The sequence below is a fragment of the Triturus cristatus genome, chromosome 2_1 (assembly GCF_964204655.1).
Source record: "Triturus cristatus chromosome 2_1, aTriCri1.1, whole genome shotgun sequence".
In the NCBI taxonomy this organism is placed as follows: Eukaryota; Metazoa; Chordata; class Amphibia; order Caudata; family Salamandridae; genus Triturus; species Triturus cristatus.
The window spans coordinates 980,134,581-980,153,088 of record NC_140581.1 but is presented as its reverse complement, the minus strand read 5'-3'; the positions used below and the strand labels follow the sequence as shown (position 1 = coordinate 980,153,088).

At 47.6% G+C, this 18,508-nt stretch overlaps 1 protein-coding gene across 2 annotated transcripts in view; it reads left to right on the top strand.

Annotated features, from left to right (window-relative positions):
• Nucleotides 1-18,508, top strand: part of RIC1 (RIC1 partner of RAB6A GEF complex) — a 730,678-nt gene that overhangs the window by 630,754 nt on the left and 81,416 nt on the right. The gene's annotated exons all lie outside the window — the stretch shown is intronic.

Sequence of the window (18,508 nt, the reverse complement as noted above, 5' to 3'; positions counted from 1 at the left end):
TGAAAATAGAGTGGGATCATTACACAAATGGGGTTTGATCATGGATAGTTTTGACTCCCCGTTTAGTCATGTATGTAATATGTCTAGTCTGTTGTTCCTTCTAAATGTATGTTCCGTAGTGCTAATTTAAATTTTAATCATGCAGAGCTTCTAGAATTGGTGAAAACTATTTTAAGGCAAACACATGGTTTTCACCTGAATACTTCTAGCCTATTTGATAATCTCACTATTAGGGGTGCTCCAAAAAAGTATGAGTCCACAGATGCCTAATCCGTTCCCCACTTTTTCTCTTTTCAGTTACAAAAGATCCTATAAATATAGTCTGTATGGTAACGTGCATGTTTGTTACTATTTAATTGCACAGAAAGTTAGCAATTGCAAAAAGCAGGGTAAAAACGAGGTTCTGAGGAAAGCCTACTGACCCTTCACAGGCTATATGAAGGCTGAAACATGTCGACCTATCAGATGCATGGGAGTATTAATTCCTAAAATCATCACACTGATCTATTTTAACCTAGCCCTAGATCCCAGAATAATACATTTGTTACAAAGGATTTAAAGGCTATTTTAACAAACTCACTCAACCCAGCCTTCACACACTGCTACCACTTGAAGAGATCCACTTACAAATGTGTCGAGCCCACCCATTCATGTTCAGTGTCTGAGTGAGGGTCCAATGATGAAGCATACCACAGGAAGCAACACACACGCACACGCACGCTCGCTCACTCGCGTTTCGACTGCCCACACGCAGTCTTGATCATATATATATATTATAGTTTCATTTTTCACACCACCTCTGAGAAATTGTGAAGCAAGCACCGATTTACCTGGGTGCAGTGCATTACGCTCACTTGTCTTGGATACAGACACTGTCACAAATAACTGGGTCTCCCCTCTCCTTGTGTTTATTGCATATTATATCAATAAAACATATGTAGTGAGACTCACCCTCTCTTCCTATTCGACTCTAAGTGGGTTAGGTAGCGACTCCCGATCAGATCCAACAGCTTAAGAAAGCTGTGGACTCAATCGCCAAAGTGTTAGTCCGTATCCTGTTGGTATTCCTTTGGGCTTCAAAGATCCAAGGAGGCTTCCAGTTGGTCAGACGTTGGTGGATCTACCCTCTACACCAACTGTGTTTCTTATTTCAGGTTAGAGGCTGGCGACGTCGAATTTATTGGTTATGGAACCTACAACTTCATACTCATTGGCACCGCAGTTGATGTCACAGGTTCATAATTTGAGGTTGCATACGACGCTGGGATCGGTGTTGCCGACGCCAATGGGGGATTCGATTGTTTTATGGGATTCTGAAGTTCATTTGCCTTCAACTATGGTGTACGCTGGGTCAGAACCTGTTCTTTCATGAGGAGAGTATCTTTTGGTGGAGAATATCCGCTAGAAGATATTCTGCCAGATTTGCAAGATGCTAGCGGTCTTTTCACTTCTCCTGATGTAGGTTTATCATCCCTTTCACCAGTTATAGCTACTGAGGAGATATCATCCTTTATAACTGTAATACACAGAACAGCAGAAACTCTTGATTTCGTTTTTACCTACACAAGAGATTAAAACGACTTTATTGACTGACATTTTGAATCTGTCACAAGCTCCACATGAGCCTTTATTATCATTTCATGAGGCTTTTACAGATGTTTTAATGGGCACTTGGGCTTGCTCGCCAAGAAACAGGCAGATTGCGAGGAGGCACCAACCAGCCCAGTAGATTCGATATTTCTCCTTTAGCATCCAACTCTAAAGAGTTTAATAGTACAGGCTTCTACAAGTTGTACCAACCTGAATGCTTTTCCATCCACTCCACCTGATGTGTCGCCTAAGAAGATGGAATCCTATGCAAAGAAAGTTTTTCCTTCAATGAGTTTAGCCTTACTTTTTATAAATACTTTCTGTCTACTGGGTATATACTCTCACGCTTTGTGTTATAAAGTTCTGATGTTTTATCAGCAATACTGGGGGACACTGGGAACATTTTGCAAAGTTTGGTTTCGGACGGGCAGGATGCTTCAAAAAGTTCTATAAAATCTGTACTATATTCAACGGATTGTTTGGGTAGAGTCTTTGGGACCAGTGCAGTAATAAGACATACTTAGATCTATTCAACTGTTTTTTCAACGGATATCCAGCATTCTTTGATGGATATGCCATTTGATGGCTCAAAATTGTTTGAGAAGAAAGCAGATACTGCCTTTGATAGAGTTCAAGAGAGCAAAGCTGCTGATCATTCTTTAGGATTGCCACAACCGGAGCGTTAGTTGTCTCACCAACAGCACCCCTTTTGGGGGTTTGGTAGAGGATACTTTCAGAGAAAGAGACGGTACATGCCAGCAGTGCAGACTTGCCAAATAGGCATTTAGAGGACTTGGTCAAGTAGCAGGTAGACAGGGTACAGCCTCCCAAACACAATGATTTGCCCATACTCCAGCCCCTCTTCTGCAACAACTTCAAAGGCTCTCTAAGTAGACCTTGATGACTCATGATTGGCTGGTTGGGGATCGTATCACCTACTACCTTCCAGCCTGGAGAAGTATAGCTTAAGACCAATGGGTGCTCCAGATCGTGGCACAAGGTGACAACCTACCTTCTCAAATATTCCCTCGGAACATTCTTCAACCACCACACTTTCTTTTGGTGGACTATTTGTCAGTTCATCAAACAGAGGTTCATGCTCTGTTAGCGAATGGGGAGGGAGTTCCACTTTGAGAAGTAGAAACTGGGTGTTACTCCCATTATTATCTAATATCAAAAAAGGACAGGGATCTTCGTCCCATTTTATATCTTTGACTCCTGTACTTCTTTTTGAGGAAGAACATGTTCAAAATGCTTACTTTGGCCCAAGTTCTATCTGCCCTGGATCCAGGAGACTGGATGATAGCGTTGGATCTGCGGGATGCGTATTTTCATATACCCATTCTGTAGTCACACAGATGTTTTCTGCGTTTTCAGGTGGGACAGAAGCATTTTTAATTCTCTGTACTCCCTTTTGGGGTGACCAGTGCACCTTGGGTGTTCACTAATGTGATGGCAGTGTTTGCAGCACATTTGCAGAGGTTGGGAATACCAGTCTTACTGTACCTTGATGACTGACTGTTAAAGGCGGACTAGCCTCAGGCAGCTGCCAATCATCTCCAGATGATGGCCGACCTATTGACGTCTTTGGGCTACAAAATCAATGTGCCAGTGTCACACCTGACTCCATCGCAAAAACTCCCTTTTAATTGGATCTATTATGGAGACTGTATTGTTTTGAGTTATACTTCCTCCTCGTCGAGTCCAGGACATTCAGGATATGATCCTGATGTTTTAAGCCTGCAGCCTGGATCTCGTTGATGGTGCCTCTGAGACTTCTGGGCTGCTTGTCCCCCTAAATTCTGCTTGTTGACCATGCCAGATGGTGCATGCGGGCTCTGCAGTGGAATTTGAAGTCTCAATGCACTCAACACCAAGGAAATCTGTCCAATTTCATCCAGGTGTCAGAGGACTCTGCAGAAGACCTGCAGTGGTGGATACTAGACTGCAATTGGACCAGCAGCAGTCCCCTCTAATTGCCCCACCCAGAACTGACCATTGTGATGGATGCATCTTTACTTGGTTTGGGGGGTCCCCTGGGGAAATGGAGTTCAGAGGACTCTGCTCTCTGGCAGAAATGCTCTTCTTCACATAAATTTGCTGGAGCTTCAGGCTATCTGATTGGCATTAAATGCTCTTCTTCCTAAGATCAAAGGCCAACGAGTGCAGGTACTCACAGACAATACTACTGCTGTGTGGTTCTGCAATAAACAAGGCAAAATGGGTTCTGTGTCTGGAATCTCTTTGTCTTTGGGTGTGGCTGAGCGATCGGGGCATATCTCTGATCATTCAACACCTGGCCGGATTTTTAAACGTCAGAGCTGATTAACTCAACTGGTGATACTGAGCGGATCTCGAATTATATCGGTGCTCAAAGGTGGTACAGGGTGTCTTCTAACGATGGGAAGAACCCAGGCTCAATCTATTCACTACTGAAGAGAACGCGGAGTGTTGAGAATGTTGTGCGTTGGATTACCCAAGGCAGTCCTCTTTAGGAGAATCTTTTCACTTTCTCTGGGACTTGGGAATCTTAAATGCCTAACCGCCACTACCTCTTCTGCCCAGAGCGCTCAAGAAAATCAAGAGAGACCAGGCCCTAGTCATCCTAGTCTCTCACGACTGGGCAAGGAGTGTGTGGTATCCAGAACATTTGGTCAGTCTACGGATTTGGCTGCCTCTGAGGGGAGGACTTCCAGCACAGTAGCAGGGTCAGGTTCTGCATCCAATCTCAAATGGGTTACAAGTCCATGTTTGGAGATTGAGTGGAGCCAGTTAACATATGCACTTTCTCCAAAGATTGTTTATGATGGGCGCTGTAAATAGTTTGTCATGTTTGTGCCTCATATCAGATCCAACCCTTAGAAGCTTCCCTTTATGATGTTCTCTTGTTTTGTCAGTGGCTCAGCAAGGTTGTCAAAGGTTATTTCGCAGCCCTTTCGGCTTTCTTATGTTTACCGGGTCGTCATTTTTTAAATCACCTATTGTGATTTGTTTTTTAAGGGGTTGGCCCATATGTTTCCTTTCGTTTCCATTTATAATGCCATAGTGGGATTCGAATCTAGTGTTAAGTTATCTAATGTGCTTATCTTTAGAGCCTATGACCAGTTGGTCTTTGTACCTGTTGACTCTGGAAACAGTCTTCCTTATAGCTATTATGTCAGCTGGTCCAGCAAGTGAACTACAGACTTTGTCATCGGCACCTCCATATGTTTCCTTTTTTCCTGATAAATTGGTCCTGCGTACAAGAGCAGCATTCCGTTCTAAGTTGTTACTCCTTTTCATGTTGGACGATCCATCGCTTTGTCATCTTTTTATGCACCACCTCACCCTACAAAGAAAGACAAATGATTACATCGTCTTGATCCTACGCGGGCTCTTAGCTTTTATTTGGAGGGAACTAGAGAATTTCGACAGGATGAACAGCTTTTGTTGGATTCTCAGGATTAGAAAAGGGAAAAGCAGTACAAAAAACTATTTCTAAGTGGATTGTCTTATGCATCTAGTCCAGAAACAGCCTCCAGAGGGGCTGCGTGCACATTCAACTAGGACAAAAGCTGCTACTACAGCTTTGGCTCGAGGTGTACCGGTGTTAGATTTGTCATGCTGCGACATGGGCATCTTTGCATACATTAAGATGGTCAACTCAGGATAGAACTGCATCTCACTTGTTGTTTCTTGGTATTGCCTATTTTTGGACAACCAACAAATACTATATATCCCTGTGACCAGAAGGGCCTGACAAACGTAATGATTTATCACTTTAGTCGATCGGCCATTGGGGCAGAACATTACAAAAGAAAGTGTTGTCACCTATTCCTATTTTTCCTATTAGCTTTCTTTAAAAAAAATAGTTTTTTACTTCAATGATTAGTTTCTTTGGGAACCACGATCGAGCTACACAGATCACCCCTTGCTGAATGTGCAATTTTGTCTACTTTTCAGAAATGTTTATTCTTTTGGGTTTACCCATGGGTTTCATACCTCTATCACCACATGTCACATATTGGTAGAAACCACAAAACAATAGGATAAATAGACCCCCACTTAGAAAAAATGTGACTGTGTATGGATGACTCCATTAAGGATTGCTGATGTGTGTTCTTCCTCCTTCCAAGCACTCCCTCCCTTTCCCCCTCACACTTTCAGGATTATACAGTTTTCCCCGCTTTCCTTTTGGACCGATGAACCTTTCTTTAGGCTTCAGTGCTTGTGGCTCACTTGCTTGTTCCCAATATGCTGACATCACCATTTCACACCCTGGCTATATCTTATGGCCTATACAATCATGATGCTCACATTCTCCCATCTCTGTGGATGATATCGAAATGTTGGGGTTATCCATGAGAAGGTATATCTGGTGGCTGTGGGAGAACGTACATTTTTATCTGCTCAATCATGGAATCCTGTCCCTGTAAACAAAGATTTTGATGTTAATGTGAGCAATATTGCTCACCACTCAGTATAATTCCAACCATTTGTCCCTCTCAAGTATATTCAAATCTCTTCAACAGGAAATGTAACTACTTCAGCTCCCCTTCTAACCACATTATTAACATACGTCAGACTGAATCCAGAAAATCATTACCAGTACCTCTGCTCGCTGGTAGGTAGTGTAGAATGGCTCTACGTTGGATGTGACGTGCACAGTGCCTATATAGGCCCCATCCCAGCCCTGTGACTTCAGTTCCTTACTTTTCGCACCATCAGCGCTGATACAGAATAACTACCCCACACTCTTTGACCACCTTTTTCAACGCCAGCTTTTTTGAGCACTTTTGCTCCCAGTGTGCTTTAGGGATGTTGCTTAAACATTTTGAGATTTAAACCCTGCGTAGTCTCTTATCAGCAGACGTCAGTGACACACCCTCTTTTGCTTTGCCTATGGTGCCTGGAGTTGTAACATGACTCCAGGACCTGCTCCGACAGCTGCATCATGAATCCCAAAGAGATGCGGGAGAGTATGAAGACTCAACACCCCTCCAGGTCCCGATTGCCTGGAATATCCCAGGCCCGCTCTCTTTGAGTCGTTCCCGTCGGTCTTCATGGTCAAAATCATTATTGGGTAAGGTCCATAAATGCAAATAGTCCATGTCGAAGTGCTCTTCAACTTAACCGTGTCGGTAAAAGTCATTAAACAAAGCACGGGGACAGCACCATAAGTCAAGGCCCTGCTTCCACACTTCTCCTGCGGTCACTCCGCGCCACCCAGAATTTCTCGTAGCCGGAGTGACCTCCGCCCAACTCGAGAATTAATGAGGCCACACACCTCATGTTTGGGCAACCAGACCACTCTGGAATGCCTTTGTGCCTCACAGGTTGGGAACATACCCAGACTGGACTTCCGCTGGTGGGTCTGCCCTCGGCGCCAGTCGGGCCTTCTAGATCTTTTCTTGGATCCAGACCGACACTAGTTGCAAATCCACAACTTTCACCGGGGTTCGCCCCTGTGAGGCTGCTCCTAGCTCTGCCGAGCCCAGTCATTCCCAACTCAGATATGGAACTGGACTGTTCTGCTCAGGACCTGGGCAAAGCACTTCACCACCCAGTTCGTCTTACCCACCCCCCCACCCCGAAGGGCCTGATGGTGCAGGCTTCAACCTCCAAAGTACCTCCCGGAACATTCCCAATCACTCCACCGCATAGGGAAAGCTGTAATAATTCGGTAAGATGATTTTCTCTCTCACAACCTTGCTGTGCAGTCGGTAAACACCGCATGCGTCTTGGGCTGATATAGCCACACTCTGTGGCACTAGGTTGCACAAGTGCTGCCTTTGCTCTCCGAGGAGGCCCGAACCATCCTGAACCAGGCCATTGCCAATGGCAGGGATGCAACAAAGCTTGCCATCAGATGCGGGCTAGATACAACAGACTCACTGAGCAAGCTCATTGCTTCATCGGTGACACTCCGCCGACATGCCTGGCTGAGAACAATTGGCTTATGGGGTATGTCTAGGTATACCTCATAGACATGCCCCTCGATGACACTGTTTGGCGACAAAGCTGATTCAGCGCTTCAAGGAGAGTATTGTATTGTATGATGTATTTGTAGAGCGCACTGTGACCAAAATGATATCCTGACGCTAATTATAACCACTGTGTAAGAAGAACCAACTGATGGAGATACTGAAGAGCAGGTCCTTAATGAGGGAATGGCCAGGTTTTCAGTGATTTCCTAAATTTTAATAAATCAGAGTGAGATCTTGATGGAGCTGGTAATTTATTACATATACGAGCTGCATTAATGGTGAAGGCAAGTCCTCCTTGTCGGACTTTCTGAAATCTGAGTTCTTGGACATAGTTGCCTGTGGTTGATCGAAAGTTTCTGCCAGAAGTGTATTTTTTTAGTTTGGTTTGTAAGGGTCTTGGTCCTTTATTGTGTAGTGCCTTATGGACAATACAGAGAGATTTAAAGATCATTCTCTGCTTGATAGACAGCCAGTGGATTTTTTTCAAGGCCTCTGTGGCAGATGAATATCAAGGTCTGTTCAGTGTTAGCTTAGCTGTGATTATCTGGATGCGCTCTAGCTTCTTTAACACATAGCTAGGGGCTCCTAGTAACAGGGCATTGCAATGGTCCAGCCTACTTAGTATTACACCTCTGGAAATCCGTGATCAGGCTGGCAGGTCAAGCAGAGGATATAGCTTCCTAAGGGCCCAGATCAGTGCAAAACATGTCCTGGTAAGTCCATTCAATTGATTTTCCATAGCCAGACCTTGATCAATGATCACACCTATGTTTCGTACCGCCACTGGGTTACCCAGTGGCAGTTCTGTGGGTAGAGGCCAGAAGTTAAACAATAGTGATACCGGGATTTTATTTGGTGAGCAACAGAGGAGTTCAGTTTTGCTTCCATTCATCTTGAGTGAATTTGCATTCATCCAGTCAAAGATGTCAAGAATGCATGACTGGAAATTACCTATGGTATCCTCCTGGTCATTGTTCAGCGACAGAATTAGCTGAGTGTCGTCTGCATAGTTAATTAGCTTAATATTGTGGGTTTTAATAAGTGCAATGAGGGGTTGGGGGACACCATTTGTTGTCATTTTGAATTTGGAAAAAAAAGGAGTAAGAGATACCGCCTGACAGCGACGAAACAGATAGAATTTTAGCTAGTTTAACATCAGGCCCCCCCCACACCCACTGCCATAAGTCAGGACAGAAGAGTGTGGTGGTCCACCGTGTCAGATGAAGCTGACAGATCTAGGAGGACGAGTACAACAGATTGTCGAGTGTCTGTAGTCCTCCGCATTTTGTCGGTACCGCAGATAAGGGAGATATCGGTTCCATGGCCAGGGCGGAATCCAAATTGCCCTTCCTCAAGCCAGTAGGCAGTAGGTCACTGCCCGGTCATTTGGGCTCACGGTGGTCCAACGGCAACCTCACTTTTCCTATTGCTTCTTCCGTGGCTAATTTTAGCCCGAAGTCTTGGGACAAGGTGCTCTTCCCAGCAGAGCCACCACGGCTAAAAGGCTTCCCAACCTTTGATGGCTGAGGATGCAGTTCCCACAAGTTCTGTGGCATCGATGCACAGAGACATGTTCAGTCCTCGCCCCCTCCTCCACCACTCCGAATGGCAGCTGAGGCCTCCAAACCCCTGTAGTATACCGTCACAACAACACAGGCACCCTATTGGCGGCATGACCAGGCCCCACCTGCCCCACAGGCAAGCCATAACTTCAGACAAGTGGTGCTCCAAATTGTCAAGCTGGGTAACGCCCCTAGACTTCTAGAAACCCCACCCATACTGCCACCATCCTCAGATCTTCAGAAAGAGGACCACTTCTCCCTGCTGAACCAGGAAGTGCAGGCTTTTTTGACCAAAGGAGTCATTAAGAGGGTGCCAGCATCAGAAGAAGGTCTTGATTGCTATTCCCGCTTTCTTCTGATGCCTAAGGAGGACAGAGACCTTCTCCCTATCTTATATCTGTTCCCTCTCAATGCCTTCCAGAGGAAGGAAAAATCAAAATGCTAACACTTGCCTAAAGCCTGTCTGCGTTAGACCCTGGAGACTGGATGGTAGCGTTAGACCTGCAGGGCACCTATTTTCACATCCTCATCCTCCAAGCCCATCTGCGTTAACTGCAGTTCACGGTGGGGCAGGAGGATATTCAGTTTGCTGTGCTCCCATTTGGCTTTACCATTGTCCTTCAGGTGTTCACAAAAGTGATGGTCTTGGTTGCAGCACATCAGCAGAGTTCAGGGGACCCAGTCTTCCTCTACCTCGACGACTGGCTATTGAAGGTGGGCTTGCTCCAGGCATTCGTTGTCCATCTCCAGGCTACGGCGAACCTTCTGCATTCAATTGGGTTCACTATTAACATGCCAAAGTCACTCCTGACTCACTCTCAGATGCTCCCTTTCATCTGAGCTATCCTGGACACAGTTCAGTTCCCCTCTTATCCTCTGGAGCAGAGAGTCCAGGACATTTGCGCCATGATCTCAATGTTTCAACCTAAGTCCTGGATTTCATTGAGACTGGCTCTGAGACAGCTGGGTCTGAAGGCCTCCTGCATCACGCCCATGATGTATAATAGATAACGTATGCAAGCTCTACAGTGGGTCCTGAAGTCCCAGTGGGCATAGCATCGAGGGAAACTTTTGAACCTGGTCCAGATATCAGCTTGAACTATGAAAGATCTGCATTGGTGGCTAACAACTGCAATTGGATCAGTGACAGACACCTCTCCCTTCCCCACCCAGAATTCACAGTTCACTCCTGGGCTGGGCCGGCCATCTGGAAAAGATGATGATCAGAGTTTTCTGGTCTCCGGCTGAGTTTCTGCTCCACATCAATTTTTGGGGAGTTGAGAGCAATTTGACTGCTATTGAAGGCCTTCCTCCCTGCCGTCAAGGGAAGACTAGTTCAGGTGTTCATGGACAACACCTCCGCCATGTGGTACTGCAAAAAACAGGGCAGAGTGGGGTCATGGGCCCTGTGCCAGTAGGATCTGTGCTTCTAGACATGACTGGAACGTCATGGCATTTTCCTGGTCGTGCAGCAACTGATGGGATTTCCAAACTGCAGAGCCGACGAACTTGGCGTCAGTGCCTTGCCGACCATGAATGGCATCTGCACCATGTGGTAGTTGAAGGTCTCTTTCAGGACTGGGGAGAACCCTGACCAGATCTATTCACCACCACGAGAACGCGCAATGTTAGCACTTCTACGCATTGGAGTTTCCAAGCGGCTCTTGCTCTAAGACATGTTCTGATTAGACTTGAACTCTGGACTTCTTATGCCTTCCCACCAATACCACTCATGCCCAAGTTCTGAAGAAAATCAGGACCAACTACACCAAGTCATCCTAGTGGCTTCCAATTGGGCATGGAGCGTATGGTATCCGGAACACCTGGACATAACCTCCGATCAGGCTGCCCCTTCGGGAGGATCTCCAGCTATAGCAACAGGGGAGGGTCCTCCATTTGAACCTGCGCACACTTTAACTTCATGTATGGAGATTGAGTGGCGACTGTTGAGAGTTTCGACTTACCTCCTGTAGTCTGTGATGTCATCTTGGCAACCAGGCGTCCATCAACAAAGCCTGCTGTTTGGACACGTTTGTGGCTTGTGGGCCAAAAAAACACTTTACCCCACTTTCTGCTCCCTTGTCCGAAGTGTTGGTGTTTGTTCTGTCCTTAGCCTGGCAAGGCCTAGCACAGTTAAGGAGTTATCGCTTTAGTATCTCTGCTTCTTTGTGGTTCCTGGATCTACCCTCCCTGTTTGTCACCCATTGTGACGCATTTTTTGAAGGGTCTTCAGCTTGTTTCCTCCCAAATCTTTTGTTATGTCCCAATGGAATGGGGGGGTTTCTAATGTGCTCTCCCTTTGAACACATGCACAGCTGCTCCCTCAGACTTATGACTATCAAGAAAGTCTTCTTGTTGACCTTCACATCGGCCAAGAGGGTCAGTGAGCTACAGGCTCTTTCTGTTCAACCCCAAACACCAGCTTTATCCCAGACAAACTGGTTCTCTGTGCCCATGCTTTTTTTGTGCAGCAGTTGGTGACCTCTTTCCACATCAGCCAAAACTTCACGCTACCCACTTCCTTTGCTCCACCTCATCCCTCTGAGAAAGAGAGGCTATATCACGTGGACCCTAAAAGGGCACTGTCATTCTCTGGTACATCAAGCTCACCAGAGACCAGGGATTGGATGATTGGCTCTTTTTGGGGTTCACTGAACTGGATCCAAGAAGGGGAAGGCAGTGCCGAAACGGACCATCTCCCGGTGGATTGTACTCTCCTTACAAATCGGCTATGCATTAGCCAAGAAGCAACCCGATGAGGTCTTGCTGGCTCATTCCACCGGAGCTAGAGCTGAGTCCAACATGTTTGCTCGTGGGGTCCCTGTCCTGGACATTTGTCACTCTGCTATGTGGGCACCTTGACTGTCCGGTCCGTTGCTCTGGGCACTTTTTCCATTTGTTACTTCTGGACTTTGTGGTGTGAGCCATTCGCAGGTCCACATCTGGGACAGTATTGCTTTGGTATCTATTCTAAGGTAAGTAATCTGCGGCTATAAGTTTTTAATCAGATGAACAAGGTACTTGCGTTCGGTAATGCCTACATAATGCATATATAGTAGAGAATCTATCCAGCCGAGTCCTTACCGATCCTCCCATCCTCCCTGTTCTGAAAACTTGACTTTCCCACCTAAAAAGGTTCTTGTAGGCCCTTGGATTCCGCACACTGGTCTCACAGACTTCTGACGTGGCTCTTTGCTTCTGGTTTGCAAATAGTCATAAACTGAAGTCAGCTCACTGGGGTGACGACTATATGGGCACCGTTCATGTCACATCCGGCATAGATGCCGCCGATGCGGAGTTGTTCAACGCCACCTATCCATATGCAGAGGTACTTTTCAAGATTTACCGGATCCAGTCCGACACCTGGGGAATATTCTAAGGTAAGTAATCTGCGGCTAGATATCTACGAAAATCTACGAGATAAGGCATTACTGAAGATAAATAACTGTTCGAGGCATATGAGCTGCAGATTGTACACTTAGCATAGATCGCCATCTGGTGTTGGGCCCGGATGTGTGCAGTTTGTTTTTGTTCTTTGGACAGTCTTTGGAAGTCACGAGTTCGGTGACTCCTCCTTCGGTCCGTACTGCGCATGGGCTTCGGCTCCATCCTCAGATTGTTTTTTTCCGCCATCGGGCTCGGATGTGATACTTCGTGCTCCGGCTTCGAACTTCTACGGTTCCAGCCTCGACGGAAAATCCTCGTTCTTCGAGTTTCTACTTCAATCTTCATCTCTCGAAGCGGCACTTTTCTCCATCCCGTACATCGGCACCGGCCTTCGGGCCCTCCTCGACTCCGGTCCCGGCCGATGGAAAGGATTCCGTTCAAAAAGTGCCCAAAATGTGGGTCTAAATTTCCCCACACCGACCTCCATCAGGTGTGTAACCTTTGCCTCTCTCCAGAACACGAGGCTAGAGACTGCCCCGCCTGTAAGTCTTTTCGATCAAAAAAGACCATCCGGGATCGAAGAGCTCGACGCACCATGGCGCACTCCTCGACCGCGGCTCCACCGGACATCTTCGGAGACGACGCCGAAGCTTCGGGGCAACTACACACCGAGCAGGAGGACGACGTCGTCAGCGCTTCCGAGGCCGACGACTCCGACGTGGAGGACATCACACCGGCGCAGCGGGTCGTGAGTACTGTACCCCCTCCCACCCCCGCGCCCAAAACCAAAGAGACTCCGGTTACACCCACGCCTGCAGTCCTGGGCAAAACCAAGCACACAGCTTCTATCACCCCACCTTCGGGCCCGGTGTCGAAGCCTCAGAAGTCTCACGGCAGCTCGGGCTCGAGCCAGCCGACGCCTGGTGCCGAAAAACCCCATCCGGCACCGAAGAAAGTGATACCCAGCTCGACTCCGAAGCCACCGGTGCCGAAGCCTGGACTCTCGGTGCCGACAAAACACAAACACAAATCTGTCGGCACCGACGCTCCGGCGCCGAAAACTCCTTCGACGCCGAAAAAAACGGAGGTTCCAAAAAAGCATGGCGCACAGAAACCATCGAACCCCTCGGCTCCGAAAATATCGGCGCCAGCGGACGATTCGGCGCCACTGGATCTCTTTACACCAGACCCTTTGCAAAAGACTCTATTTAAAGATCCAAAGACTGGGCTATTGACTTTAGTTGTCAAGAAAAGACGTCTTGACACACCGGCTCCTCCTCCACCGCCCAAGCGGAAGGACTCTGCTACTTCTCCTCTCAGAGTGCCCTCCCCACTACCTCCTCCACCCCCTCCTCCTCCCAGGTCTCCGCCACCCTTACCTCATCACTCCCCGACCCCGTCCCCCGATCCGGATTACGGGGATCCAGATTATGACCCGGCGGACGCCCCAATGGACCCCACTCCACCGGGGACCCCAGACCCATGGGAAGACTACCACAACCCTGACATACCTGATATGCCTCAGGACGACCTATACCCATCCAGGCCGTCTCCTCCAGAGGACTCCTTAGGGTTTCACCACTTAGTGCAGAGAGCAGCACACTACCATGGGGTGGACATGCATAGCGAACCAGTGGAAGACGACTTCCTACTGGACACATTTGACATTCAGGACAAGTCCACGTCTATTTTGCCCATGCTTAAAGGTGTCACCAAGCATGCTGCAGAGGTGTTCAAAGACCCTGTCAGGGCCAGAGTACTGAACCCTAGAATAGAAAAAAAGTACAAGGCGGCACCCACAGACCCTGTATACATTAAGGGCCCTGCTCCCTTAGATTCCCTAGTTGTGTCCACAGCTAGAAAGCGGGCTAACTCCCAGTCCTCAGGAGAAGCCCCACCGCCAAACAAGGAATCGAAACTTTTAGACGCGTCTGGCAAATGCACCGCCTCCCAAGCTGCAAACATGTGGCGCATTGCAAATACACAAGCGCTACTTGCGCGCTATGACAGAGCACACTACGACGAACTTGAGGCTCTTATGCAGCACCTCCCCGAAAAACACAAGCGCAAAGCTCATGACCTGATACAGGAGGGTAAACTAATTACAAACACCTCCATTAAGTGTGCCCTCGATGCAGCCGACACTGCTTCTAGAGCCATAAATACCAGTGTCCTGCTTCGTCGTCATGCCTGGCTCAGGATCTCAGGGTTCAAGCCTGAAGTCCAGGCGTCCATACTAAATCACCCTTTTGACCAACAAACTCTCTTTGGGCCAAAGGTGGACGAAGCGTTGGAAAAGATGAAAAAGGACACAGACACAGCAAAGTCTATGGGGGCACTCCAATCACAGGCCCCTAAACGCTCCTTTCGACGCTCATCCTTTCGTAGCACAGGCAGAGGCTTCTCCACCGATAGCGCCTCTACCTCCTACAAGTCCCCTCCTCAAAATACCTTTTCAAAGGGCAACCAAAGGGGTGGTTACAGAGGCAACAACAATAAGGGCAGGGGCAAAACTAACACCACCCGTTCCGCAACCCCGCCCGCACAATGACTTCCCTTCCCTCCCCTCAGACCATCCCACTCCGGTCGGGGGCAGACTACAACAATTTATCCACGCATGGGAATCCATAACATCGGACAAATGGGTGAACCAAATTATTCGGTCAGGGTACTGTCTCGAGCTAACATCTACCCCACCCAATATCCCACCAAGACACCGTCCAATGTCTCAAGAACATTCCACACTACTCAAACAGGAGGTGCTCTCCCTCCTCCAAAAACACGCTATAGAGCAGGTCCCCGTCAATCAGCAAAATCTAGGGGTCTACTCCCTGTATTTCCTTATACCAAAGAAAGACGGGACCCTGAGGCCTCCACATGGTCACCCTACAACAAGTCCTCCCGCTCCTCTGTCAGGTAGACTTTCTCACTACCTTGGATCTGAAGGACGCATACTTTCACATTCCAATACACCCTTCTCACAGGAAGTACCTCAGGTTCGTGGTGGACGGTCAGCATTACCAATTCACGGTTCTCCCCTTCGGGGTCACCACCGCACCACGGGTGTTTACCAAATGCCTAGCAGTTGTAGCAGCACACCTCAGGCGTCAACAAATTCACGTCTTCCCTTATCTAGACGACTGGCTAATAAAAGCCGCGTCCTACAATCAATGTGCGCAACATACCAACAGCACCATTCAACTACTCCACCGGCTAGGCTTCACGGTGAACTACCAAAAGTCCCACCTCTTACCATCTCACACAAAGCAATATCTCGGGGCAACTATAGACACCTCCAAAGGTATTGCCTATCCAAATTCAGCCAGAATCGCAAGCATACAAGCCTTGCGCAAAACATTCCTTCCTCAACACTCTCTTCCAGCAAGAGTGTTTATGAAGCTCATAGGAATGATGGCGTCCTGCATTTTCATAGTGCCCCATGCAAGACTCCACATGCGTCCACTTCAAGAGTGCCTAGCACAACAGTGGAACCAGGCCCAGGATCAGCTGACGGATCTGGTGTTGGTGGACGGCCGCACCCATCACTCTCTGCAGTGGTGGAACACCACAAACCTTTCCAAAGGGCGGCCGTTCCTGGACCCGGTTCCTCAGGTGATTCTAACAGCGGACGCATCGCTCTCCGGCTGGGGAGCGCACCTCTTACACCTCACAATGCAAGGTCTATGGACGCCACAGCAAAAATCGCTCCACATCAACCATCTGGAGCTCTTGGCGATCTTTCTAGCCCTAAAATCCTTTCAAAAACAGATTTCGGGCAAAGCAGTCCTCATTCGCACAGACAACATGACTGCAATGTATTATATCCAAAAACAGGGGGGGGGACACTCTCCCCAGCTCTCCCGCCTAGCCCAGAGCATATGGAGATGAGCAATTCCCCAAAACATCTTTCTCCTGGCACAGCACGTTCCAGGCGTACAAAACACCATGGCAGATCTGCTCAGCAGACAAACGCAACAACTACACGAATGGGAACTGCATCCACAAGTTCTTCACCCATTCTTCCAACAGTGGGGGCATCCTCAGATAGACCTCTTCGCCACCCACGAAAACAAAAAATGCCCAAGCTTCGCCGCCAGATACCCACACCCATTGTCCAAAGGCAATGCGATATGGATGAACTGGTCAGGCAGATTTGCATACGCCTTTCCACCTCTCCCGCTAATTCCATTAGTGGTAAGGAAGCTACAGCAGCACTCCCTCACACTCATTCTGGTAGCCCCAACATGGGCCAGGCAGCCGTGGTACACCACACTACTACAGCTATCGGTGGTACCACATCAAAAACTGCACCTGTCCCCATGCCTCCTAACCCAGAACCATGGAGAAATCAGGCACCCGGACCCAGCTCAGCTCAACCTTGCGATCTGGCTCCTGAAATCTTAGAATTTGGCTACCTTAACCTTCCCCCTGATTGCATGAACATCATCATGGAAGCCAGACGTCCTACCACTAGAGCATGCTATGCCGCAAAGTGGAAAAGATTTGTGATTTACTGCCGTAACAATACAATCAACCCTTTAGATGCATCCATACAGCACATCATATGTTATCTGCTCCATCTTCACAGGTGTAACCTGGCATATTCATCCATACGCCTACACCTAGCAGCGATCGCTGCTTATCTACAAAACAGACAGCATTTATCACTGTTCAGAGTGCCCGCTATTAAAGCCTTTATGGAAGGCCTTAAACGAGTAATTCCTCCCAGGGCACCACCTTCCCCTGTATGGAATCTAAATGTAGTTCTTACACGGCTAATGGGTCCACCCTTCGAACCAATGCATAAATGTGAGCTACAGTTCCTCACCTGGAAAACAGCTTTCCTCGTAGCTATCACTTCCCTTAGAAGGGTTGGTGAAATACAAGCGTTCACTATCCAGGAACCCTTCCTACAAATACATCACAGCAAGGTCATACTTCGTACAAATCCGAAGTTTCTGCCCAAGGTCATTTCCCCCTTCCATCTCAATCAATCGGTGGAATTACCTGTCTTTTTCTCGCAACCTCAATCTGTTGCAGAAAGGGCCTTACACACACTTGATGTTAAGAGGGCTTTGCTGTACTACATACAAAGAACGCAACCTTTCAGGAAGACTAAACAATTGTTCGTTTCCTTCTCTCCACCACATAAAGGCAACCCTATCTCTAAATCAGGGATAGCTAGGTGGATTGTAAAGTGCATACAAATTTGCTATCAAAAGGCAAAAAGAACATTATCTGTTCCACCTAAAGCCCACTCTACTAGAAAGTTAGGGGCTTCTATGGCTTTTCTAGGGAACATACCCTTAGATGACATCTGCAAAGCAGCCACATGGTCAACACCGCACACCTTCACAAAACATTACTGTGTAGACGTGCATTCCAAGCAACAAGCTAGTGTGGGCCAGGCTGTACTAAAGACACTTTTTCAAACCGCTGCAACGGATACCGGTGGTCGCCGCTAAGGTTGGGTACTGCTATATAATCTATGCTAAGTGTACAATCTGCAGCTCATATGCCTCGAACGGAATATGCTACTTACCAGTATGCATCTGTTCTTGGCATGTAGAGCTGCAGAGTTGTACACGCCCACCCGCCTCCCCGGCTACCTGTATCCGTTCCAGTCCATCTTATTTAGATACAACACACATGGGTTTCTCACTGTTATTACTACGCTCCATCATTTCCCTGTTGGCGAAAAACAATCTGAGGATGGAGCCGAAGCCCATGCGCAGTACGGACCGAAGGAGGAGTCACCAAACTCGTGACTTCCAAAGACTGTCCAAAGAACAAAAACAAACTGCAAACATCCGGGCCCAACACCAGATGGCGATCTATGCTAAGTGTACAACTCTGCAGCTCTACATGCCAAGAACAGATGCATACTGGTAAGTAGCATATTCCTTTTCTTTCATTGTACAAATGTCAGAAACTCTTATGTTGGGAGTATAAGGAAATCCTCCAATGTGAAGCATTAGCTTGCCTTTGAATAAGATTATAAAT